The sequence below is a fragment of the Schistocerca piceifrons genome, chromosome 8, assembly GCF_021461385.2.
Source record: "Schistocerca piceifrons isolate TAMUIC-IGC-003096 chromosome 8, iqSchPice1.1, whole genome shotgun sequence".
Lineage (NCBI taxonomy): Eukaryota > Metazoa > Arthropoda > Insecta > Orthoptera > Acrididae > Schistocerca > Schistocerca piceifrons.
The window spans coordinates 128,018,730-128,046,004 of NC_060145.1; the positions used below are offsets into that span (position 1 = coordinate 128,018,730).

The following is a 27,275-nucleotide window of genomic DNA, read 5'->3' on the forward strand; positions in this document are numbered from 1 at the left end:
TTTTTCGTCTTTCTGTACTCCTTAGTGGCCAACTATGCTGCATACCCTGCTTTATCAATGTGAACCTTGTCCATCCATTCAAGTTTCTGATGCAGTTTGCTCCAGGATTGATTCCCATATGCTGTAGTACTTTCACCCTACCAAAGTTGTCATCATAATAAGCAATAAACAGCATCACTGATCCCCACTTTAGTGTATTCATTCCAACAAAAACATTTTTTGGCAAGCGAGTACATATAAGATTATTGCACGACTCATAGGGATTTTGAGTCTGACCATGCAGACACTTCTTCATTAATTCAGGATTTGCCAGGTCTCTGTACATAGGTTTTATGAAATCCATAACTTCTTCTGGGATTGAATGTTTATGGCTGTACGTACTGTTTGAGTACTGGGCATTATGGTAATTGCACCATGAATCAGGTCCAGGGGGGCAAAGTTGCTGAACTGGTTTTTCATCTGTTGACAGTCTGCAGAAGAAGGTAGCCCATACTGCCTGCTTCATTTTCAACCAATCCTCAGTATCGTTTCTAACGGCCATTCCATAATACTGCTGAAGTTCACCGATAATTTTGTCTGTCAGCCTGCCTCTTATGGTTTTACCATCAGAATATAGAATGAAACGATACGATACTATTTTTGACAGTGCTACCAATAAAAAAAGGTAATTTAACCTTTATAACACAGCAATCCACAGCCTTCTGTATAAAATATTACCGATTTCATTAGCTCTTGAAGTAATGCACATAAAAATTGTAACATTTTCAAACGGTGTAGATTATATTTCAAAAATAAAATAAAATACTTCCCATTTGAGTTTAAAAGTGATTCATATATCATTTTATTCGGAAAATTGTAAATTTTATAATGAGATAAAAATCTGAAAATGTGAATTTTTTTTCGTTCTAACTCCACTTAAGGACAATGAAGGGTTAGAGCTATGTAGGACACTCAAGTATTATACCAAGCAGATCTTAATCGGATGGCTTTGCTGTAAAGTGACTTACACACACACACACTGACATAAAAATAAAAACATTGCGATGGTGCTTCGAAATTCATAGATGGCAGTCGGAAAGACTTTAATTAGTGGTGTGGGAAGTAAGTTATAATGACTTAATTTTTCTGGAATGGATGAAAGTGGCACCATGGGAACATGTGTGTTTCCACGCAACTTTGGTGACGCCACTCGAGTAGCGTGGAAAGTCTAGATCAGATTCTGGAAAGTTGTTATTGTGGTATCTGTGACGTTTAAATCAGTGTGACTTGTAACAGACGCGATTTCTTGCACACTCGTAGTGCAAACCCGTCTACTATGGAACGCTTGGTGTAGATTAAATATTGACGTTTGAGCTGACGCAGTGATAACAGAGTGCTTAGTGATAGATAATGTGTAACTGACTGTATTTGCAATATTTAGTGACTGACTGTTATCTGTTGACCTTGTAGTTCGAGATCGTTGCAATATAGTAAGTACATTTTCTAAACTGTATTACGATGTATCAGTCGTGAAATGTTAACTATTTGATTCAAATTGAATAGCATTCATGTGCGAAATTAAATTACTTACCTCTATCCTGTGTAGTTCTTCGTCGTGGTAAAATGCTGGACTTTCCAGAAAGTAAAATAATGCCGCACTAGTAGAAATATGAAGCAGTCTACGAATTTTTCACGATTTAAATTTTGACATTGGAGCTGAATCTGACGTTAATTTAACTAGGCATGAGTGAATTACCAATCGACTGAAATTTTTAACTTGGAGGTGGCTCAGTGGTTAGCACACTGGTCTCTCTGTGGTGTGAGGTTAGATCCGCGTCCAATCACCCAGATTTAGGTCATGCATGATTTCCCTAAATCACTCCAGGAAAATGCCGACATGATTCCTTTGAAACGGCATGGTCGATTTCGTTCCTCATCCGAGAAACCGTGTCTGTGCTCCGTCCCTGATGACCTCGTTGTCGACAGGAAGTTGAACCTTGGGCTTCCATCCATGTTTTAATTTGCTAAGAATGTTCTGCCATACTGATTGTACAACCGAAATACTAATGTATGGTTTAAGTAACTTGTTTATACCCATTCGTAGCAGGCAGGTAGCAAACATATAGTAACCATTCTTCATGCTAGAGACCCTTCAGGGATGTGAAATTGGCGAAGTCGTACATGAAATGCAGAAGCAGCCACAACACATCGCTTGCTAATCTACAGTACTGATTCCTCATACATCAAGAGAGAAAACAGCTACAGGTGAAGTGATTCAATGAACCCTCTGCCAGGCACTTTAGTGTGACTTGTAACAGACACTTTAGTGTGAATTGCAGAGTAATTTTCCAGATGTAAAAGTTCTTTGAACGAAGTCACTACTGGTCCTTCTAAACTGCTTGACGGCTGTCTTTAACTACAAATTCAAACAAAATTGGTTACTCGAGCTATAACCCTTTGAAAATATGTATTTCATGTGACTATCATATGTGCAGACTGGTTAGAAGTTTTAATTACTGTACAGCTGCTATTTCAGTTATCCTGTTACATCTCACTTGCCAAACTACAGCATATGCACAGCTTATTGGTTAGTTTGTGTATGTAATGCTCCCTGTTAATACACATATTCTCTGAGTAGCCATTCTCCCTATGTCTTCCATTTGCCTAGATGCCAGCATTGTATAAATAATTGATGTACTCCACTTCAGAATAGCTTTAAAATAGTCTTCATTATTACGGTTTGAGAGATCCTACAATTACACCATACTGGTGTGTGGTGAAGGGTGATCTGCTTGATCTACCTACCAGAGGTTAAAGGGAGTCGGAGTCCAAAATTATAGAAATGAAAGAGAAAAAAAGAAAAACTCATGAAATAGTGTGTAGACCTATTCTAAAAATGAAATCATTTGTTATCAGCAACCAGGTCTTTTTTGTGGGACAACATTTCAAATATTTAATCTTATTCTTGAAAATATTTGTTGTATATTTGCTCCTAAAACTGTTTTGCAAACTACTGACTACTGTTTGATTGTTATTGGCCCTAAACTCGGACTCAGGTTCTACAGCATAATCTCTTGACACAACACATCTAGTTTTTTAAGATGAGGGGAGGGGGGGGAAAGTGTTATTTGTTCAGCAAAAGTGTGCAGTTAGAGTAGTAGTATGTGGAGTTGATGACCAAATATCTTTTAGTAGTCTCTTGGGATACATTGGGATTCTTACTTACATACCAGTACTTTTAGTCCTTAGTTGTAGGAGGGAAATATAATTAACTGTGAAATTCTCTCTGACAATATTTGAAGTGAAGATTATTTACATGTCTGCTTTATGTCCCTCTTTAGGATTCAGAACATGTTTTGTATTCTAAAACAAGAATCTTTAACAGCTCAAGGGCAGACATCAGGTAGAAAGTTAGAAATTCCAAGGTACTGAAAAGATAGATGGAAAAAATATCTTGTGATTTATCAGAAAATGTATACTCAGTCCTGCAATTTCTTATTAAACCTAATGATCATATTACACATATTTTGAATTTTCCAATGTATAGACAGTTGATAGTATTTACTAAAATTGGTAAAGTAACATGAATTCTTAATATGAAGCAGTTGTTAAAAACAGCAACGGGATTACAAGAGAGAGTGCGTTTTTCCATTTCTGTATAGCTGTTTTTCTACTAACGTACTAAGTTATGTATAAGTAATGTCCATTATTGACTCTAAGTGCAGATTATCAGGGACTATGAAAATCTGATTTTTGATGAATGAATCTTACACCCCCCCCCCCCCCTCCTCTTTCCGGTATTTTATACAGGCGCTACATAATTAAATTTGTATGAGAAGTTTCATAGTTACTTTGAACTTTTGACAACTGGCTTTTACACTTTCTCTCCTAAAGCAAACAAAAGTGCGTTTTTTTCCCCATTATTGTGTGCATAAATAAACTTATATTCTGAAGCAGCAGATTATTTTTGAATAAAAGTTTGTTGTTAAAAGTGGCACAAATTATTTTTTATATTTTCATTGGTGATGGTGCTAATACTAGGATTCTTTACCTATTCTTCACTAGGATAAGAAATAAAAACAAATGTATAAAAAATGGGTTATATACAGGTATTACATGTGTTTATTGACTACTTTTCAATGTAATCATTATAATTGAGCCATTTGTTACAACTATACTGGCATTCCAATCTCGTCTGCAAAAAGTGTCCCTTCTATCTGTTTCACATTGTTTACTGAACCACTTCATCTCCTTAATGCTCCTCCGATCAATTCAGAATAATCAGAAAGGTGTGTAGCCATCAGGTGTCTGCTCACCAACTTGGTAATTGATTCAAATTGGAATCACTTGTTTCAATAGAGTTCAGAGAGGTGGCAGATATTACTGCTGACTAAATAGGAAACCTTGTACACCATTATGACTAGTTTCTCAATAGTGCTTGTTTGTATATTGAAACAGTCGTTCAACTATGTAATATTTGTACACAAACATGTTGAGATATTCATAAGTAGTTGGTCACAAAAAGACAGGCTTCAGTGACGGACCACAGATTTGAAATACCCGCAGGTCCTATCTGTATGTTAGTGGTGGCACGACCTGCAGACCGTTGTCTGGAATTCCGGGAACTGGCCACATTCAGAAAGTCTAGAGTTTTCCTGTGGTTTTAGCTGCTACAATTATAGTGAAGGAGTGGACTAGTGACAACATTAGAAAACTTGCCCGAGTGTTCCATGGAAAGCTTGTTTGTGAAAAAAGCCTTTATGTGATGATCCGCTGTAGGGTTTTCCCTGGGAGTGATAATATTAAAACAGGAATACTGTTGTCTGTGAAGTGCGTCAATTCAAATAATTCCCATAGTAGTTGCACTAATATTAATAAACTTTTTGCTACTATGTTTCATGATAGCCAGATTATGAGAAACTTTTCATGCTGGGAGAAAAAGTGTGGACAGACGGGGTTGCCACAAGTTCTGGAAATCAGTGAATATGAAACACATCAGGGAAATTTGGTAAAAACACTGAGAAAACCTTGTTTTTGCCTCAGTAGATGAAATGGTTGGTTTACTTAGGTATCGTGCATCATTGCTGGCTGGGTGCAGCTGAATACGTGTGTTGCTTCCCTACTCCCTCATTATTACTGCTTCTCCCCTTCCTACACCCCCCCCCCCCCCCCCCAAGTTGCAGTCAGTGCTACAAGAGGCAGGGAGGCATACGGAGTGGTATATTTAGATCTGAGTTTTGGAGACAGTAGGCAGGGATGGTGGTCATGTGTGCACGAGTTTTTTGAGTAATTGTGTGTGTGTGTGTGTGTGTGTGTGTGTGTGTGTGTGTGTGTGTGTGTGTGTGTGTGCAAAAGCTATGGCTGAAAACTTAGGTGTGAGTGTGAGATTGTCTTTTCCACATGCCTGTCTGCAGCTCAGCAATCGTCTTTATGATGAGTTGGTACCTATCCTCACTATTATTGATGCTCAGAGTATTTGAACAAGTTATGTCACACGATTGATCACCATGGTAGCATTTCATCAACATGCTCTCTGCTGCTGTGAATAGCTGGCCACACAAGTGGATTTCCATGATAGACCAAAACCAAAGGCCATCTCTGCATGTTTCAGTAATGAATCGGATCTGCCCATCTGAAGCCATTCGGTTCCCACTAATGTGCAGGCCCTCTCCATCAGATCTAGTCTCACCGTCCTGGCCCCCCTGCGAGTCCCGGGGTTAGAATAGGCCCTAGGTATTCCTGTCTGTCATAAGAGGCGACTAGGAGTCTCACATGTTTCAGCCTTTATGTGATGATCCCCTGTAGGGTTTGATCTCCATTCTTCCAAATTTTTCTGAAGAGCGAGCCAGTTGGGGAAGGGCGCCTTACATGGTGCATCGTGTCCATCATGCGCTGAGACCTATCCCATCCTTCGTCGACGTGGATCTGCATTTCTGCTCACTGTTGGGAGAGGTCACCCTCTTCGATGTGTATTTTTCCATCAACTGTGCAGTATAGTTCTCTACACTGATGATAATGGACTTGTTTTCTTGGTTGCACCTGTTATCCAGCATGATAACCAGTACATTGTGGTGGGACCGGCATGTAACCTGTTGGTTGTAGCCTCCTGACTACTCAGGGATTGTTCTGCTGATGCCTGCGCCATTAGCTCCCCACGTATGCCAAGGAGTAGATGCCAGTCACCCTGGGGCACCGGGACTCCCGACAATGGCCATCCTGCCTGGTGACCTTTTCTGCAGCTGGGTGGCGCCTGTAGGGAGGCCCTCTGGTTGGAGTGGGTGGCATCAGGGCAGATGACATGCGATGAAGCATAGTACATCATCTCTTGCTGGTGTTCAAACACCAGCAGTCTCTAAGCGTTCACGGGCTCAATTCAGCGTACAGAAGTATGACCTCAAATCGTTCCCCTCCCTGGCCACAACATGGGAGGAACGTCAGGTTAAGGATTGCAGCAGATCTTATTCGTCCGGGTACCTTGTATGTTCGAGAGCTAATGGGAAATCTTTCATGATGAAGGAGGCACGATGAGCTGCGTGCCAGTTTAGAACGGTGAGGTCCATAATTCGTTCAGCCTGTCCACTGGGGTCGGACAGATAATCAGGTTTCCTCCGGTGCCTTCATCTTGGTCTTCAAGGGTGATGCATTACCTGAGAAGGTCAAGGTGATGGTTTATCGCTGTGATGTAAAACCCTATATCCCTCCCCCAGTGTGGTGCTTTAAATGCTGGAAGTTTGCCATATGTCTTTCCACTGTACCTCCAGCCTCACATGTCGAGATTGCGGACACCCATCACATTCCAATACTCCATTTGCCCTGCCTGTCATATGTGGCAAGCACCATTCACATTGCTCGTCTGACTGCAGGATTCTCCAGAAAGAAAGGAAAAATCATCGAGTACAAAACTGTGGACCCAATGACCTACACTGAGGCTAAGAGGAAATTTGAATGCCTACATCCTGTATGTACAACATCGTCTTATACCGCTGCTAAAACAGTTCTAGCACCATCAGCCCCGCCAACCCCAATCACCTCTGAGAGCCGGAAGACTACACCTGTCCCCTTGATGGGGGGGGGGGGGGGGTCACTTCCCTCCCTGTTGCTCCTGCACCACCTACTTCGGGAGCAAACCCCCCACTATCGGGAAAATTAGTCCCCACTTCTGTGCCGGAGAAACATAAGTCTTCTTCGGCTCATCTCGCTAGGGATGTAGGGATGGGTCCCTTGGGTCACTCCCTTCCCAGGTTTTTGCTAGTGGGCAAAATGACACCCGTCAGTGACTGAAGAGCCCAAAAGCAGCTGGTCATAGGGCTTCACACTCATCCTCAGTCCTGGAGACTGAGCCAGTGAAGTCCTCCCAGCCAGGAAACCCAAGGAGCAGCGAGATAAATCCACAAAGAAGATCCCCAGACCAAGGGAATTGCGGTGGCACCCACACCACCGTTACCTACCAGCTCTGCATGTGTGGATGAGGTGGAAATTCTGGCATCTGCTGAGGACCTAGATTTCGCCGGATCCTCAGACACAATGGATATAGACTGCTCAGCCAATAAGTCGATGGCAGTAGGTGACCCTGAGGTGCAAAGTGTCTCATTGAATGTTCCATGCCTTCCCAGTTCCACAATGTAGTCATTCTCCAGTGAAATTGCAGTGGTTCTTTCCACTACCTGGCTGAGCTATGGCAACTCTTAAGCTTTCTACGTGCTTTCTGCATAGCCCTCCAGGAAATCTGGTTCCCGGCAATGCGGACCATGCCCTCCGTGGCTATAAGGGATATTACAGGAACCGTAGTGACTATAATCGAGTGTCAGTTGAAGTTTTTTGTCTATGTCCTAAACTCAGTCTGTAGTGAAACTGTGCCCCTTGAAACCACTCTTGAAGCTGTGGCTGTCGGAATGAGGATGATGCAGGAAATAACTGTCTGCAGTGTATTTCTTTCTCCATATTGTGCAGTACCCCTGAATGTATTAGCTGCACTGATTGATTAACTGCCTGAACCATTCCTACTTTTGGGTGATTTTAATGCCTATAACCCCTTGTGGGGTGGCACAGTGCTTACTGGCTGAGAGATGTCGAAATTTTACTGTTTCAGTTCGACCTCTGCCTCTTAAATACTGGGGCCACACATTTCAGTGTGGCTCATGGTAGTTACTCGGCCATTGATGTATGAATTTGCAGCCCATGACTTCTCCTATCTATCCACAGGAGAGCACATGACGACCTGTGTGGTAGTAACCACTTCCCCACCTTCCTGTTCCTCCCGCCAGCGTCAGGGCCATGGATGCTGCCCAGATGGACTTTAAACAAGGTGCACTGAGAAACTTTCACCTCTACTATCATCATTGAATCTCCCCCACACATGAACATAGATGTGATGGTTGAGCAGGTGACTACAACAATCCTTTCTGCGGCAGAAAACATGATCCCTCGCTCTTTATTGTCAGTCCCTTGGTGGTAGCCGGAAGTCGCTGGTCGGCGGAAGTCAATGAAGCTATTAAGGACCGTCAGCGAGCTCTACAGCAGCATATGTAGCACCCTTCCCTGGAGCACCTCATAGCCGTTAATTGGCTCCATGCCCGCGTTCGACAACTTATCAAACAGCGGAAGGAGCAGTGTTGGGAAAGACACGTCTTGACCATTGGGTGCCATACATCACCTTCCCAAGTCTGGGCAAGGATCAAACGTGTTTCCGGGTACCAGACCAAACAGGTGTTCCCAGTGTTAAAATGTCTACTGACACAATCGCGTTTGCCAGCACTTTGCTGAGCACTATGTTCGAGCCTCTGCAACGGAGAACTACCCTCCAGCCTTTCGCACTCTCAAACGGTGGATGGAAGGGCAAGGCCACTCATTCACTGCACACCACAGTGAATCCGATAACTCCCCATTTACAGAGCGGGAACTTTTCAGTGCCCTAACATTTTGACCCAACACAGTTCCTGGGTTGGATCGGATCCACAGTCAGATGATTAAACATCTCTCATTTGACTATAAGCGACTTCTCGTCATCTTCAACTGGATCTGGTGCGATGGCATCTTTCCATCACAATGAGCATTGTTCTGGTGCTCAAACCCGGTAAAAACCAGCTTGATGTGGATAGCTAACGGTCCATCAGCCTCACCAATGTTCTTTGTAAGCTGCTGGAACATATGGTGTGTTGGTGGTCGGGTTTGGGCCTGGAGTCACGTGGCATACTGCCTCCACGTAAGGGAGGCTTCCGCCAGGGTCGCTCTGCCATTGATAATCTAGTTTACGAAAAGCGTATGACACGACCTGGCGACATCATACCCATGCCACATTATACGAGTGGGGTCTCTGGGACCAGCTCCCAATTTTTATCCAAAATTTCTTGGCACTTAGTACTTTCCGTGTCCAAGTTGGTGCCTCCCATAGTTCCCCCCATATCCAGGAGAACGGGGTCCAGCAGGGCTCGGTATTGAGTGTATCTCTATTTTTGGTGACCTTTAATGGTATAGCAGCAGCTGTAGGGCCATCTGTCTTACCTTCTCTGTATACAGACAACTTCTGCATTTTGTACTGCTCCACCAGTACTGGTGTTGCTGAGTGACGCCTACAGGGAGCCATCCACAAGGCGCAATCATGGGCTCTAGCCAGTTTGCGGCCATGTGTTATGAACTTCTGTCTGCATCGTATCGTTCATCCAGAACCAGAACTTTACCTCAATGACGATCCACTCACTGTAGTGGAGACATACCGATTCTTAGGACTGGTTTTTGAAGCCCAGTTGACTTAGCTTCCTCACCTTCATCAGCTTAAGTGGAAGTCTTGGCAGCACCTCAATGCCCTCCACTGCCTGAGCAACATCAACTGGCGTGCAGATCGCTCTACGCTGCTGCAGCTCTACAGAGCCCTTGTTCAATCCCACCTTGACTATGGGAGTCTGGTTTAGGGTTCGGCAGGGCCCTCAGCGTTGAGTTTACTCAATTCGGTGCACCACTGTGGCATTTGCCTAACGATAGGAGCTTTAAGGATGAGTCCAGTGACCAGTGCCCTGGTGGAGGCCAGAGTCCCTCCATTGCAGGTTAAGTGTGAACATCTGCTCACCACTTAAGTTGCACACGTTCGTAGTTCTCCTGCACATCTGAATCTTCGTCTCCTCTTCCCACCCATGGCAGTTTATCTCCTGCTTTGACGGACCAGGTCAGGGCTTCCATTTGCAGTTCGTGTCCGATCCCTTCCTTCCAAACTGGGGTTCTTGCCTTTACCATCTGTACTTGAGGTCCATTCACGTACTCTTCCATGGTGTTCACCTAGGCCGTGGCTTGGACCAGACCTTTCACATGGCCCTAAGGACTCAGTTAACCCTGCTGCTCTCTGCTGCCATTGCCTCTCGAGTCCTGACATGTACCAGGACCATAAAGTGGTTTACACCGATAGCTTGATGGCTGATGGCCGCGTTGGCTTCGTGTATATTCACGGAGGACATATTCAACAGCACTCCTTGCCCGTTGGCTGCAGTTTTTTCACTGCCGAGCTGGTGGCTATATCGTGTGCTCTTGAGCACATCCGTTCATGACCTGGGGGGTCATTTCTACTGTGTACTGACTCCTTGAGCATCCTACAAGCTATCAACCAGTGCTACCCTCGTCTTCCTGTGGTAGCGACCATCCAGGAGTCCATCTATGCCCTGGAACAGTCCAGTCTTTCGGTGGTGTTTGTCTGGACTCCAGGTCACATCGGAATCCCAGGCAACAAAATTGCCGACAGGCTGGTCAAACAGGCTACACAGAAACTGCTTAGGAAGGTCGGCTTCTCTGTAACTGACCTGCATTCAGTACTACGCCACAAGATTTTGTGGCTTTGGGAGTCGGAATAGCATAACCTCAGTAGGCACAACAAACTGCGTGCTATTAGGGAGACTACGAATGTGTGGAAGACTTCCATGCGGGCCTATTGCAGGGACTCTGTGGTTCTCTGTTGGCTCCGCATTGGCCACACTTGGGTGACACACAGCTACCTCCTGCGCCGTGATGACCTGCTTCAGTGTCGGTGCGGTGCCTGGCTGACAGTGGCCCGTATCGTGGTGAGCTGTCCTCCATTGGCTGCTCTGCGACAGACTGTTCAGTTACTGGACTCGTTGCCATTAATTTTAGCTGACAACGCCTCATCGGCTAATTTAGTTTTATGTTTTATACGCGACTGTGGGTTTTATCATTCTATATAAGTTTTTGAGCATGTCCTTTGTGCCTTTGTGTTTTCCACCCAAATGCTTTTAGGCTGGATGTTTAAATGTGTCACAGAGTGGCTGGATTTTCCTTTTTATTCTCATGGTTGGCCAGCCACGGTCATCTGCTCTCTTATTTTTATCACATCTACCTGTATCTTGCTTCTCTCTGTGCTTTTCTTTTCCCGTTTTGTCCATAGTAGTGTTGGTTGTCCTGTCTTTCTGCTGGTTCTTCCATTCTCCTGTTATTGTGCTGTTCGTCTCCTTTTTCTTCTTTCCCTTGTGTAATTATTTTACTGGGAACAAGGGGCCAATGACCTTGCAGTTTGGTCCCTTAGCCCCTCCTTTAAACAAACCAACCATCGCCAACCTGCCCGTGGGGCCAGGTCTGTTTGTGTGTGACGTAATGCAGCGGATTTTTGTGGTTTATCTATGAACCCAGGACTGCAGTGCTCATCAGCCGGCCCGAGGCCAGGGGCAAAGGATTTCAGGAATTTCAACTGTCTCGCCGCAAGTATGGTGTACAGTGTGGCATTTTATAGACATTTTATTTGTCCTAGTACGTTTTGGCACACCAAAAGTAATTTATATGTTAGATCGTATGGACAATAAGAAGAAGAAAACTGTCAGTCACTGGCGTTTTTTACATTATGTAGTCATATATTTCTCGAAAGAAAATTTGCACAATACCTGTAAGGTAGTGGATATAACACAGTGAGTAATTGCTGACGATAATAAACATAGTAGAACCAAAATTTTATTGGTGGTCACCTATGGTGTTGGTTTACACAATTCTTCCCCATCTTATACACTTCTTTCAAGGGGCCTACTTTTTTCTGAGTTTATTTCTGAAATCAGTGAAGGTATTTTAAATCTGTCTTGCAACTCCAAGGAAATGCGTATTTTTTTTGTCACCAAATGTTTCATTTTATTTCAATAAAGTAACATCACTGGTCTTAATGAAATACATATAACATTTGCCTTGCATTCTGAATCAAAAAACAGTTCATTCAGAAAGCTCCATGCCTCAGGGAATATGTATTAGAAACTAAATTGCACAACACCTTGGACTACAGCAAAGGTGTTGTGACTTGTAGGGATCTAGTCAACATTCCCCGAGAAGAACTGAAAGCTGTATGGTCCCAGGATGGTATTGTTGATGTACAAAATGTTATGAAAAGAGTAGATGGTGTACGTGTAAAATCAGATAACCTTTAAGAGCACCAAACTACCAGAGCCTGTCAAGGCAGTTTTCCTATGCGTAAGTCTAAGACCTTATTTCCCAAATTCAAAGCAGTGTTTTAAATGGCATCACTTTAGGCACTCTCCTTTTGGCTGGAAAGAAGAAGCCACTTTTGGGGAAATTGGGTAAAGCTACTCATGACAGAGTTGGTTGCTCCTATTTTCCAAAGTGTGGAGCAGGGACTGCAGAGTTTTCCTCACGGAACGAAAGATTCAGGAGATCAAAATAACAAAGCCTGTCCCGTGAGGTGAAGCCACTCACGTTCGTTGCCCCCTTTTCTTCCATCCTGAAACAGACAGTCCAGAAAACTGATGCATTATGCAAACAGAGGTTGCTAGTGTTGGCACTAGCAACTGCGTTTGTCAATGACTTGTGCTGCTGCAGTTACTTTGAAGCCTGCCCCTCTCCCCAGAACTTCAGGAAAGGCTGTGGTTGCTGACATAGTGGAACTTTCTGCCTTGTGCACCACCCAGCACTTCAAAGGTTGTGGCTCCAAAGCTACCTCAGATCAAAAAATAGAAGTTGAAGGTGAAGAATCACACACTGAAGGAGAAAGGCGTACACCATCCGAAAATGTTGTCATCGTATCTGACACCTCTCCTGCATCTTCTTCAGAGGTGATGGAGCTTGATGTCAGACTGGAGCAATCATTTCATCCCAAGACTGTGCCTCCACCCATTGTGGGCACCCTCCCTGGCAGAAAGTCAGGATGAAAGTACTACCCTGCTGACAGATGGTTCCCATTATACAGTGGAACATTAATGGGTTCACGACAGCTGTGGAGGAACTGAAACTCCTAGCACAGCAACGCCCCCGGTGCTTATGTTTACAGGAAACACGTTTTAAAACCTCTGATGCCCCTGTACTACAGGGCTATACACTATATCGCAAGGATGACCTGATGGGGGAAAAGGGCCAAAGGAGGGGTTGCCGTCTTTGTCAATAATGCGCACCACTCCTCTGCTCTCCCCATGGCTACTGGCCCGCTAGCAGTTGAAGTTGAAATTTGTGCATGTTGAGGATTACAATTTGCTCCCTTTATTTACCTGTGATCGATGCAATAGACGCTGACACACTCGCGGATCATATGGAACAACTTCCCTGACCATTACTCATCCTGGGTGGCTTCAATGCCCATCATTTCCCATGGGGCTCAGCCTCTACTTGCCCTTGGGGTTGAAGTTTGGAGTGCCTCTTGATGTCTCAAGAGCTGTGCGTCCTAAACACTGGTACTCCAACTCATTTCTGTGCTGCTACTGCATCATTCTCGGCCATCAACCCATCTCTTTGCTCTCCAGCCCTCACGGACTCTGTTCACTGGGATGTCATTGCTGATCTTCATTCCAGTGACCACTTCTGAATCCATATTCACCTACTGGATGGAGCACTACGCGAAGAGAAGCCACGGACGTGAATTGTCAGCAGGACTAACTGGACACTTTTCAGCCAGCTAGCTGTGTTTTATCATTGCAACAGCATCCAGGAATATGTGGAACATATCACACAAGTGATCCCTCAAGCTGCTGACTTATCCATTCCAAAGTCCTCAGCTCATCTTTGACAACCTGTGCCTTGTGGACGGATGAACATATGAGTGCCGTTCAGCCATTCAGAACAGGCTTACAGATCTTCAATGATTTAAAGACCGCCTTACGGCAGAAAACCTTATAGCCTTTGGAATCGTGAGAGCAAAAGCACGGCGTGTGGTTAAGGAGAGCAAGAAAAGGGCATAGCAAGCATTCATGGACTCCCTCAACCATTCCACTTGTTCTACAAAAAGTACGAGAAGCTGTCAGAAAGATTTCTGGGAAAACGCAGTCCTTCACCAGTAGCAGCAGTGCTGACATGGGGGTGTCTCCAAATGGCACCCAGAGACATCGCTCAGATGCTAGCGGAGAATTTTGCACAAACTACTGCCAATGTCAGCCAGGATCTGGCGTTTCATCACTACCAGGCTAATGTCAAGAGGGCTAAGTTTGACTTCAGATCCAACTGTTCTGAAGCCTACAACTCTCTCTTATCTGTGTGGCAGCCCGAATCAGCACTATCTGAGACTTTTGATACTGCACCAGTTGCCATTTGCCAGCAGCATCAAAGGAAAGCCTCCACAAATGAATTAATCTTACATGGCAGTCAGCCAGCTTCCTGAACTCTTGGAGGGAGGCAGTTCTGATACTTCCCCTAAAACCAGGGAAGGACCTTATGTCTCCCAGTAGTTACAAGAGTATTGCCTTAACAAGCTGTGTAGGAAAGACCCTGAAGCGAATGAACAACTGCATCAATGGGGCTTTTGTGGTCACGTACCTATCTTCATATGTTAATTTCTGTCCCACCAGTTTTTTAGGAGCCGAGTTGGTACCTCGCTGTCAGATCGATCTGAGCAGGAGAATGGTGTCCCTCTGGGCAGTGTTTTAAGTGTTACCCTCTTTGCCATAGCCATAAACAGAATCACATCTATGGCAAGGGGTCTTCCACAGTGTTCCTTATATGTGCACGTTTTTGCTTTTTTCTGTTCCTCCTCCAGTGTTGCGACAGTGAGCTGCCAGTTGCAGCTTACAGTGGGACAGTTAAAGGAGTGGGTTGTGAAGATGGGTATTCAGTTTTCTGTGGATAAAGGCTTGTGTGTTTAATTTAATCATTCTCATTGTATTTTTAATTTTCCTGCCTTGGGTGCCACCTTTTTTGACTCCAGATTGTTGTGGTTGTCACAACTGAGAGACCTGAAAGCCAGAACCCTGAAGGCACTGAATATCTTAAACTGCCTTAGCAACCGATCTTAGAGAGTAGGCAGGGCTTGTCTCCTCCAGTTTATAGGGCTTTGTAGCTGGACTACGGTTGCACAGTGTAAGGGTCAACGAGGCCCTCTTCTTTGTGGATAGACCATTCCCATACATAGCATATGTACTGAGACCGGGGAACTGCCATTTACCATCCGGCGGCAGCTCCTCCTGGTGCGTCAGGCATGTAAATTCCTCGCATCTCTGCCTTCACCTGCACACCACACTGTCGCTCATCTGCCTCTGGACAACATCTTTTTTCCAACCGTCCGTGTGCCACAATGCCTTTTGGGATCTGTGTGCAACGTGTGCTGGAGTCCCTCGGTGTGAAGCCAGTATGGCCCCGAATCCTTGGTTTTACCTGCCTGCAGCCCTGCTTACTGGAGAGGCCCGGGTGATTTTAAATTTTGTGTGGTACAAGAGGGGTTGCACTCCTGCTTTCATTTTTAATGCAATATTTTCTGATATTTTATCTGAGCACCACAACTATGTTTTTACGGATCGATCAAAAAGGGTAGATTCTGTTGGTTGCTCTGTTGTCTTCCTGTATCATGTCCTCAAGGTTCGACTGTGTCAAACGTTTACTGCTTTTGATGCAGAATTGTCTCCGAACTTGCAGATACTGGAGCAGATGAGATGTTCTTCCAGTGCTAAATTTCTTGTCTACTCTGATTCTCTAAGTGCTTTTTACTCGTTGAAAGGTTTGTACCCAGCAGTTAAAATAGTCCAGACAATCCAGGATGCCCTCCCCCAACTACAATGACTGGGGAAGGAATGAAAGGGCAGAACTAGCAGCCAAGGAGGCATGTCTCAATCTGCAGGTATTTCAGTGTGCCATACCCCTGCCTGCTATCACCTCACTATTGAGCTCAAGAGTCTGGCTGGGAGTGTCTGACAATAAGCTCCAATTAGTAAAGCCCACAACACAGGTGTGGTGTACTTCCTTCCTGCCACATATACGGGACGAGGTCCTCCTCACTCCTCTTTGCATGGGCCACAGTCCTATGCGCATGGCTTCTTGCTCCGGCGAGAGGGCCCTCCAGTGTGTGGTGCGTGCGGCATACAGATCAATGTGTGCCAAATTTTATTGAGCTGTGTTTTATTATCCGACCAGCGGGCCTTGGCTGATTTCCCTCGTTCTGTTTTGGAGTGGAACAGGGAGAGAAGATGATAGTTGTGGTACGAGGTACCCTCTGCCACGCACCGTATGGTGGATTGCGGAGTATGTATGTAGATGTAGATGCTGATGGATCAGCAATCTCTTCTAAATAATAATAAAGTGAAGTTGTTAGTTTCAAAGTTTTGTGAATTATCCTACCCTTTTTACCAAGATTTTAGAGAGAAGGTTTTAATTAATTCACAGGGTGACTGGCCCATCCATATTTTATGTAAGTGGCCAGCCAGTGACAATTTCCTGTGGCGTCCTTTTAGCTCCTTTCTTGTTTTATTTATGTTTAGTCTCTTGTATAGCATCTTTAGTTTTTTCCAGCTGTCTTTGCTTGAATGATCACATTTTACTAATTTTGTTCACATTCATTTCTTTAAATGTGTAAGGGCACTGATAATCTCGGCGTTGAGTGCCTTTAAGCACCAACACAGACACACTGCTCACTTCAGGAAACGCCATCTGCTTGCAAGTTCTTTTTAGATATTTCCTCGTTTGCACTATTGTTTCTTGTACCGTAACTGTAAAGATAGATTGCCAACTTACGTGTTAACTTACCCTTAAGATCTCAAAATTTATCAGGGAAAAAATGCTAAAATGTGTCTGGAAATCGGGGAAATATCAGGTGAAACTTGTGGCAACCATGGCATATTTATGCTGTTTTGGGATAGCTTCTCATGTTCAGCAGATTCTGCTTCACCATGTTAAGAAAGTAGTTCATATTGTTTTATTGTTTGACAAGACGCTTAATTATTCAATCCAAACTGAGTAAATGGATATTTATTTTCAATTTGGACATCCAGAGCTGAATGAAGTTGTTTATTATTAGTAACCAACTGCCATTATGGGGCACACAACTTCTGAGGACATATGAAAATATTTCAAAAGTTGTACAGAAATTAAGATTTCAAAAAGTTTGCAAATGTCAATGATCGTTAAGTCGTAAACTGGAAATTTTACAAGCTGTTAAAATTCTTGTATCTTAAATGTAGTTAGTTACTTGCAGCCTTCATTTATGCAAATGTATTCAAGAGTGGTGGGGCAGCTTCAAATTGGAATGTGGACAATAGTCTGTACCATTTGTTCAAAGATTCACTTATGAAGTGTGAAGATTGTGTGTAATCTTCACACAACTAAACACTCGGGTTAAAATTTTGTGCGCATCAATGGTTAAACAGCGGTCCAGCTTTACAGAAGGCCTTAGAAATCTGGGATGACATGAAAAAGTACACGTCCAGTGTAGAGAGGGGTAAGGTGACTAAACCATTTGTCATACAAAAAGCTGGAAACAATAAGCTTATCTGTGAAGCTAAACTTCTTTCTTTGCTTCACAGAACTTACTGATCCATTTTTGTCTCACTATGCAGATTTGGCAACTTTGATGTGCAATATACTGTCAACATTCAATATGTTGAAAGAAGAAAAATTTACACCAATCAGTTCTCCAGCAATATTAGCAGAATTCACACTTGAAAAAGGTTCTCAGAATGACACATCATAATTTAGCATGTGATTTGTTGGGACCAATTATTATAAGAACTTATAAATTTGCAACAAACTCAGAGAGAGGAGCATGTCACCTGGCCTCCAGGCATATTTGAGACACAGCGTGGGACAAGCATGGCTTGCATGTGACTGGAAATCAACAGGCCTGAGATAGGCAGGCCAGACCCTTCAAAAATATCCATGAAACAGGCTTGTGTTCCTGGCCGATTGCAAAAATCCACTTCTGTATCGCCGGTTATTTATAACATCTGACCCTATGGGAGTCATGAATAGATAGCCATGTAAGTTTTATTGTGATATTATGAAGAAACAGCATCAGAGTAAATTTTTATTTCAAAGTTGTTAGTTATTTTTCTACAAATGTGCTTACTCAAGAATTGTGGAAGATACAATTTTCACACTTTTCTGCAGAAAGTACACTACCAACATTAAACATATACCTTCAGAAGTTATAAGTGAAGTGGAAGTTTCTACTTTGGTATATATATGGATGACAATCATGTCATGTCTGGAAAAACCCTATCAAACATCTCATGAAGTCAATATACTTCATGATTTTATTTTTCGCCATTCTGTAGTGCCACATTTATAGAAAAGATAGTTCTTCCATGGAAGGAAGAAATTAGAATTATACTTGAAATCTCCACTGTTTTTTAGCAACTTGGAAAATTAACTGCTGCATCACAGTTAGACGAAATTTTAACCTTTAATGACTTTGATTTATTGGTGACATACTGAGATCCTTATTTCTTCTTCTTCTTCTTCTTCTTCTGTTAATGCTAGAGTGGGAACTTGCAGTCATTCTTCAAAGGTGATTGCCTACGAAACTCCTGCAAGCAAACCACCCTGGAGTACTCCTTAAGTGTGTTGGATCCATACGACATAGAGCTAACCAGGAAATTGAACACACACTAAGAAGGACAGCATTAATCATTACAGGTTTGTTTTGCTTAGAAGAGCGTCACTGACACCCTGAAAATCTTGAACTGGCAGACACTTGAAGATAAATGCCACATGTCCTGAGACAGTCTACCTACAAAGACCAAGTATTAAGTGAGGAATGTAGGCATGTATATATCACAGCCTCCCACAGATTGTTCTGATGGGGACCATTAAGACTATTTGCATAAAGACAAGATTAGACTAATTATAGAGCATATAGATGTACTTGAACAGTCTTTCATTCTTCACTCCATCTTGAAAAAGGGAAACACCCTAAAATGTTTGCAGTGGGGACATACCCTCTACCATGCACTTCAGTTCTTTGTAGAGTAGAGAGTGAATGTTTGTATTACAGATTAACATATTAATAGAACATACAGTGTAATATAGACATGTGATCCCATATACCCTTCTGTCCCCCTTCCCCCCACTCACTCCAACCTGCGAGAGTGCCCCCCCCCCCCCCCCCCCCCCCACACACACCCCTCAGTTGCGTTCCTATAATTGTTGTTCCTTGCCCATTCTCCAATCTGTAACTACTGATCACATTGTGTCCCCATCCTGCCACTCACCTCTGCTCCAATTTACGGACACATTTGAATATGGAAGTGTGCTTGAAACAGCGTATTCACACGGTTCGCAGTAATCACAGTCCACAAGTAAAACAAATAAACACAAAAAAAACATTGGGCCGAAGGCAAACGGGTGAATCACAGTAAAATTTCTCTGAAGACAACTTAAGTAAAATTTTTCAAAGATGAAGTGCAAAAAGTGCAGATGCAGCAAAAGAAAATGGTGGTTTCTGAAAGCTGAAAATTCATGAATGTTGAAAGAATAACAAAGTTTTCGATGATGAAAGAATAACCTGTTGGCTTCATAACTGGCAATGAAAAAGCTAATTAAACTGACACCAAATTCATAAAGAAAAACTGTTTTTAATCTGTAACTAGCAAAATATAGCAATGTATCTACTACCTTTACAGAATGACCCTTGATGATGCTTTACAAGAAAATCAAAACACATATTTTGTAAAACACATAAATTGCAGAATGCTTAAGACTGAAAAAAATTTTTGACAACTGTCATTCTATGTTGCCAATATTGGGGAGCTACAGAATGAAAATAAACGATTCTATTTTATGCATCCCAATCATTTTATATTTTAAATTTTTAAATATTATTTTAATTTTATGCTTCTTTAAGGAATATTTTCTTTCAATGAAGTCTTTAGGGGATTTCATAAAATTGAATATGTTTGCAGTGGACAAAAATTTATCTTCTAGGCACATACTGGACAAATGAAAAGTATGGGCATTTTCTGATATGAAGTTTCAAAACTAGAGGTCAAGAAAAAGCAAACCTTAAAAGTGCTGTTGTGGTGAAATGATTTAGTAATTAAAGACGAATTTTTGTTGCATATAGTTTTCATAGTAGGTCATTCATTATCATTCTTCACTTGTTTCACTTCCACTACAAATATATTCAAGGTTTCTTGCTCATGAGCTCTTGTATTCAGGCCACGAGTTGCTTGTTACATTGCCCCCCCCCGCCCCCCCTCCCCCAAGCAATAACAAAGCCCACAAATGGCAAGTAGGTTTTATGTGCAAGCTTATCACCTTGAGTAACACTGAAGGTGTCAGTTTGTGATGAAGGCAGAGACAATGGATCTCAGCACAGCAGAATTAGTGTGGATCTCAGCACAGCAGAATTAGTGGAAGCGGCACCCCCTTCAACAAAATCCACTTTCCATCTGACTCGGACCAAATGCTAGTGTGGTCGGTGTCTGTTTACCCAGATGGTACAGCTGTAGACTTTACACTCGAGGAATTTGCACTTCGTTACCCTGAACCCCAAGTTAAACACTGATTACAAGCAACTATGATTCATATATATATAAAATTGTATGGTTATTTTGTCAAAGATATTATACTTGCAAAGACTGAAGTCTTGCCTTCTTACACAGATCAACACCACATACTTTTTTGTGGCCAACACCAAGAGCAAAAATAAAATACAGGGTGTATCAAAAAGAATTATCAGATTTAAAAAAAAACCATAACTATTATGTTATTTGAGATATGTGCGTAGACAACGCACTGTTGGAAAGAGCAAACTCTAGAGTTTTCCATTGTTCCCAGTAGGTAGCAGCAGTGTACGATCACTTCAGTTATAGTAAAAATGGCGTTGGTACAACAGAAATTTTCTGTTTTGCGCAGTGAGGGTCAGTAATAACTGTGCAGCATGACTTTCGTACTAGGTATAGTGTGGATTCTCCTACAGCACAGAGCATTAATCACATCAACAATATTGAGAAACAGGTTGTTTGTGTAAAGGCAAATCGCTGGGCCATCCCAGTGTGTCTGGCACAGACACAGAACACATCTGCCATAGTTTCACAAGGAGTCCACAGAAATCCGTTCACTGTGTAGCTTGACAGCTCAACATGCTCCCGATGCGTCTGGTGTATATTGTGTCAACGTTTACACATGAAACCATACAGAATTCAGCTACTGCAAGCTCTTTGTAAAGGTTACAAACAACAACATGGGGAGTTCTTTAATTTTGTTCTTGGCAAGATTGAGGAGGACAGTTTTTGTCCACACTTAGTGTTTAGTGATGAGGCAACATTCCATTTAAATTTAAAAGTGAACTGTCATAAGGTGAGGATATTGGGTACAGAACAACCACATGATGTTGTACAACATGAGGAGGACTCTCCAAAATTTATGTGTTTCGTGCAGTTTCATGGGAGAAGGTGCATGGTCCATTTTTCTTTGCCAAGAACACTTGTTACAGGAAGCGCGTACCTCAGTATGCTTTAGAATTTTCTGTTCCCACAGTTGGAGACTGACTTGAACAACTTCATTTATCAACAGGATGGGGCATCGCCACATTGGCATATGGAAGTGTGGGACTTTTAAAATCAAATGATTGCTGACCATAGGATTGGTTACACTGGACCAAATGATTCAGCTTTACATTACTGGCCTCCAAGGTCACCAGACCTAAATGTAAGTGATTATTCTTGTGGGGGTTTACAAAAGACTCGGTTTATGTGCCTCTGTTACCAACAACAATGAATGAAGTGAGACATCACATAACAGCAGCTGTGGAAGCTGTAACTCAAGACATGCTCATTGCAGTGTGGGAAAATACAGCATTGACATATGCCGTGCATGCCAAGGAGGACATATTGAACACCAATGAAAACGTGTGAAGAAGGAAAAAAAAAAAAAAAAAAAAACTTTTCGAGTACCCATTCATCACAAAACCAAATTCATTATATATGTTTATTAGTTTGAGAATTATAGACATCCCAAATTGATGATTCTTTTTGATACACCTTGTACAAATGGTTAACGGTGTCAGGTTATTAGCATATCTAATTGACATCACAACACATGGGAGTCCGCCTCTGTCTCCCCTCCTCCTTACCACACACAAAAATTATATTTAGTGACCCACTGACTATACCAATTTCTGTTGTAACTTGTAGATGGTGGGTCTCCGCATTTGTCCTCTGCCTGAACAACAAGAAGTGGCCACAACCTGCCATTCACCTTGCATCCTTATCAGGTACCACAGCAGAGCTCACTAGTAGAACCATTAACAGCCAAGATGCCCCATGTGGCACACCTGTTGCTCTGCTGTCACTACCCCCAACAGCAGCTGCCTGGAGCTGGTTGACTGACCAACAGCACTTTCAGTTCTGTGACAAGCTGCTCCTGCATTGCCACGCACACTGAACACACTTCATATCCACCCTACTGCTAAAATACAGACAACAAGGATCCTTGCTTTCCTTCTGACAATAAACTCTGTTAACAGGAGTTAAATGCACTGATCACTACTACAGTACAGTAAGGTGCGCACACACAAATTGACACTTGAATAAGAAAGTCGCCCAAGTACTATTTTTCCATTTTTGAGCAATGCGTCACTTTTTGTAGCTAATGCAAATATCTGTAAGAGGAAAAAAACAATGGCCTGGGTTATGTATGTCCCCATCATATTGTGTATTTTTAGGAAGTAACATCTCCTTGTTTCGTAATATAATGGGCATTGTCTATGTGGTATTGAACATAGCACACTGTCATTTAAAGTTTCAGCTTTATAATGATTCTGGAGACGATAAAAGTAGTCCAAAACACAGTAATACATAACTTACTTGGATATTCCAAGTTTTAAGTTAAAATTTAATAATGGAAGGGTTATTTCAGCATAACTGCTTTATTCGGTATTCATTCATTCATCGTATTCCATAATTGCCATGGAGGAAGAGAACCTTCAAGAATGTGTAATGTGTCAAATTATACATTAACATGTGACCAAGACAGCATAGAAGCTTAAACTATGTACTGCATTAACAATGGAGAATAGCTATACTACTTAATGCTGTTTGTTCTTGTCATCTAAATTTAATGATATAAATTAGTAAGAAAGCTGCTATACTGAAAAAAAAAGGTTCTGCCTCCTTAGTCTCGGTACATAGCTGCTGTGTACCTGATATTCATAAATTAATATATACTTGATTGATTGTTCAAAGAAAATATTTGCCTACACTTGTAAATACTGAGTTGTATTCGTGGTACATTACTACTTGTCTTACAGCTTTGTAACAAACCCCATTGCTTGCTGTGCAGTTAACAGAACTTTTCAGTCCCTGAAACTAGGTATTCCAGATAATTTGTAGAAAACGCGGCTAATTAGGTATGTTTTTGTTGGTTAAATAACTTACTGCCAGCGTATGAAACTTCAGTCTTGAACCCTGTATTGTTCAGAACAACTGATTCTTATTATATGCAGCAGAAATGATTAAATGTAAACGAAGGTAGGTAGTTTCATGCTCTGTGGATCATTCGCACAATAAATCATAATGGGGTGGAACAATTTGTTTTATATTCACGTAACAAATTATTTGTAAATATATCTAAAGGCTGATCATTTACAATGTCACTTTTTATTATTTTTTATATTTGTAGTTATTTATTTTTAAAGACTATAGATATGTAAGAGTAATTCCTACCCACCATCTTTTACACACAAAAATAGAAATTCTTCTACATTCTAGAAGTTGCCAAAGATAAACTTTTTCAGTTTATTTTCAAATTTTACATTACTATATGTCAGACACATTATATCACTGAGTAAGTGATCAAAGATTTTGGTTGCAGCATTGTGCACCTCTTTTTGTGCTACAGACAACCTTAATGTGGCATAATGAATATCATTGTTTCTTCTGGTAGTGGGTATTGGGAAGTGAGTGTAAGGATTCCAAGAATTTTAAAAAGGACCTGAAAGAAGTGCCTTACTTAATATTCTTAATGCTAAAGTCTGCTGAATAAACACTGTATTTACATTAGATGCACTGCCCAGAAGGTAATTACATCAGATAACAGGAAGTGGAAATATGTGAAGTAAGACGACAAGCTGAATTGTGCTTCTTGATCAGTTTTTCCATGTGCTGACTTCATTTTAACTTGTTATCCAGATGAACCCCGAAATTGACACTGTGCTTCATTCAGTGTATGAACACTAATGTCTTACTTCTGGTGCTAGGAGATCATAATTACTTGTTTGAAACTGCATAATATTAGTCTTTGTGAAATTAAGGTTTATGCTGTTAGGTCAAAAAGTGGTCCAAAAATATTATTTGAGCCTTGTCTGTTAAGATTGAGTTTGGACCCTACAACAGTATGCTGGTGTCGTCAGCAAGAATTACAGTTTTTGAACTGCTCTTCAGTCACTGAACGCTCATTTGTGTTATTTAGAAATGAGTGGGTGCAGTAGCGATCCCTGTGGCACCTCACATGTTACATTCCTCAGAGTGAGGTTAGTTTCATGTCAGAAACAGTGTCACAGTGTGTTAGTGAGAGCATCTGCTTTCTAATATGGAAGGTAAGATTTAATCCATGCAAGAGGCATGTTACTGCCATGACACTTTAGTTTCCCAAGTGGCTTTTTCTAACCTGCGCAATCAAAGGCTTTGCCAGTGTCAGAATATGCCAACAGAATAATTTTTGTATTTACCCCTGGTAGCACTTGTTAAGTCTTCTACTGCTTTTTCTGTGGAAAACCATCCTTGAAAACAGTACTGAGAGGCAGTTAACACAGGATGGAGATTCTCCTGGAAAACCTGGGATATTCAGGGAATTAAAATTTACCTGGAAAAATTAGGGAAATCTCAGGGAATTCCATAAAATCTCAGGGTATCCTGTGTTTTTTAATGTAGCATTGGAATTATTGAGCTTTGTAAATCACAAAATTTAAAATACTTGATATTTATAAGTGTATTAAATATATGTATATTGTTCCATATAAATTACACTAATTAACAAATTAAAATTTTTTCTGCGTCTGGTTTCTAAATGGGTGGATTTGCCTAATTTTGGGGTGCTGAATACACTGGTAAAATCAGTTTTTCTCTATGACATCACATTTCTTAGATAGACAGCAGAATTAAAAATGGTAATAGAGAAAATTGACACAATTAAGTCAAAAAACTACAAATTCAGAACATTGAAATCAATACCATTTTGTATGTATACATGGACATGATGCCAATAAAAGGTCAAATTAGTTCAGAAGACATTTTCACCTTTAATCATCTTTTTTTAACATATGACAATGAAGCTCTTCTGTTTGTCGTTTCGTCACTCTCCCTAATAAGACCCCATCATCGAAGGGTTCTAGTGGCCTTGGTAATGGGGTTCCATGGTAAGAATGTCATGGTGAAAGTGTTCACCATGCTCATTGTTTACGGCTCCCCAATTTTCCTGAAAGAATGTGAAAAGTGAATTTTAAGCGACACCCCATGTTCTTATAGTTGTCCAACAGACCATTCACAATGGTAACATAGTTTTTGTATTTTCTGTTACCCAAGAAGCCCTTCCCAATTGTATTAAAAGACGGCCAAGCAGCTAATTGGATATCTGTGAGTTTGGTATCAAAGGTTGGATCTTTCAGCAATTTTCTTATTTGTGGTTCAACAAATATACCATCTCTCAGCTTTGCCTCACTTAATTTGGGACACTTTTCTTTTAAGTTATTGAAGGCCTCACCTTCTTTGTCCAGAGCTTTTACAAAGTTCCTGATAAAGCCTAGCTTGAAATGTTGGGGAGGCAAAATTATTTTATCAGGCTCAACCAATGGGGTATTGTTCACATTTGCAATTCCTTGACTGTATCTTGTTTCTTGGTGTCCTAAAGGCACAAAAAAACCGCAGTATTTCGTGAATCCAGCCTGTAAACCTGTAAAGATTGCAACAACTTTTAAATCGCAGCAAAGCTGCCATTCATGATCCTTACATTTGATTGCCTCTAGCATCAAAGCCATGGTTACATAAGTTTGTTTCATGTCTACTGCGTAAGCCAGAAGTACCAATGCAAATGAATTGCTGTTATGCAGTAGTACTGCTTTCAAGCTGATTTTACTGGAGTCAATAAATAGTCGCCACTTCTGTGGATTATGTGGTGCACTCAGCTGCACCATCAGACCATTGACATCTCTAAATACACACGTTGAATTCTGCATATTGAAATATTGAGCGAAGGATGCACCTATTGATCTGAAACAGGAAATTTTTGTCTCTGGAGCTAGAAGGTTCTGTTATTGCAGTCTCGACCCCGAGTGTTCAGCTTGCTGTTTCAAAAGTTTTAGATCACGAACCAAATCGTTCATTTCCTTTTGATTAAAGAGCTGAGATGAAGTGTCATGATATTTAGGGCAGTACTCTTCCATATGTTCATTGCTTTCTGATTCACTTGACATAGTTTCTGGTTCCATAGCTTTTAAGTTACAGACAGGAACAGGCAACCCCTCATTAAGGGGCACAGGCAGATGCACTGTAGGTACATTTGGATCGGTCTAATGCGCTGCTTACTGAGTGGGAAGGCGTGCCGGTCCGCGGCACAAATCCTCCCGGCGGTCCGGTGTGCAGGCCAACCTGTGGATGGTTTTTTAAGGCGGTTTTCCATCTACCTCAGCAAATGCGTTCTGGTTCCCCGTATAATTACTCTATCACTTAAAAATTGGGGGTTACACTCGTCTGGTATGAGATGTTCCCTGGAGGAGGAGGGGGGGGGGGGGGGGGAGTCCATTGGGGGCCAAACTGCATGATAACCCTGGGTTCAGTGTGGGGCAGCGGTGGGGGGTGGGTGGACTGCTGTGGCCTGTTGTGATGTTGTGAACCACTGAGGGTTACTACGGGTCGAAGCCTCTCTGTCGTTTCTAGGTCCCCGGTTTAAATAAACAATACACAAAAGTCTGAATAATGGTCATATGGCTCACACCACACAACCGGGACTGATTGGCATGGCTCGGTGTTTTCCTTTCAACCACTCGGTTAAGGTTGTAGTACAGGTTATGCAGGCGGTGTGAGGTGCAAAATGTTTATCTTGCTCACCAATAGGATAATCAAAATACAATTTATGTGCTTTCTTATCCAAGTCAGTGATTGGTTTTCTTTGAGCTTTTGGAC

General features: G+C 41.9%; 1 protein-coding gene across 3 annotated transcripts in view; it reads left to right on the top strand.

Moving 5' to 3' along the window:
* Positions 1-944: 944 nt before the first annotated feature.
* LOC124711344 (RISC-loading complex subunit tarbp2-like) overlaps positions 945-27,275 on the top strand; it is a 96,071-nt gene continuing 69,740 nt past the window's right edge. The window contains exon 1 of one of the 3 annotated variants that reach the window (XM_047241380.1): positions 945-1,101. The gene's annotated coding sequence lies outside the window, so the exon portion shown is untranslated. Of the gene's footprint in view, positions 1,102-1,123; positions 1,470-22,354; positions 22,373-27,275 lie in introns of those variants that run through there. The other 2 variants (XM_047241379.1, XM_047241382.1) reach the window with 2 other exon arrangements.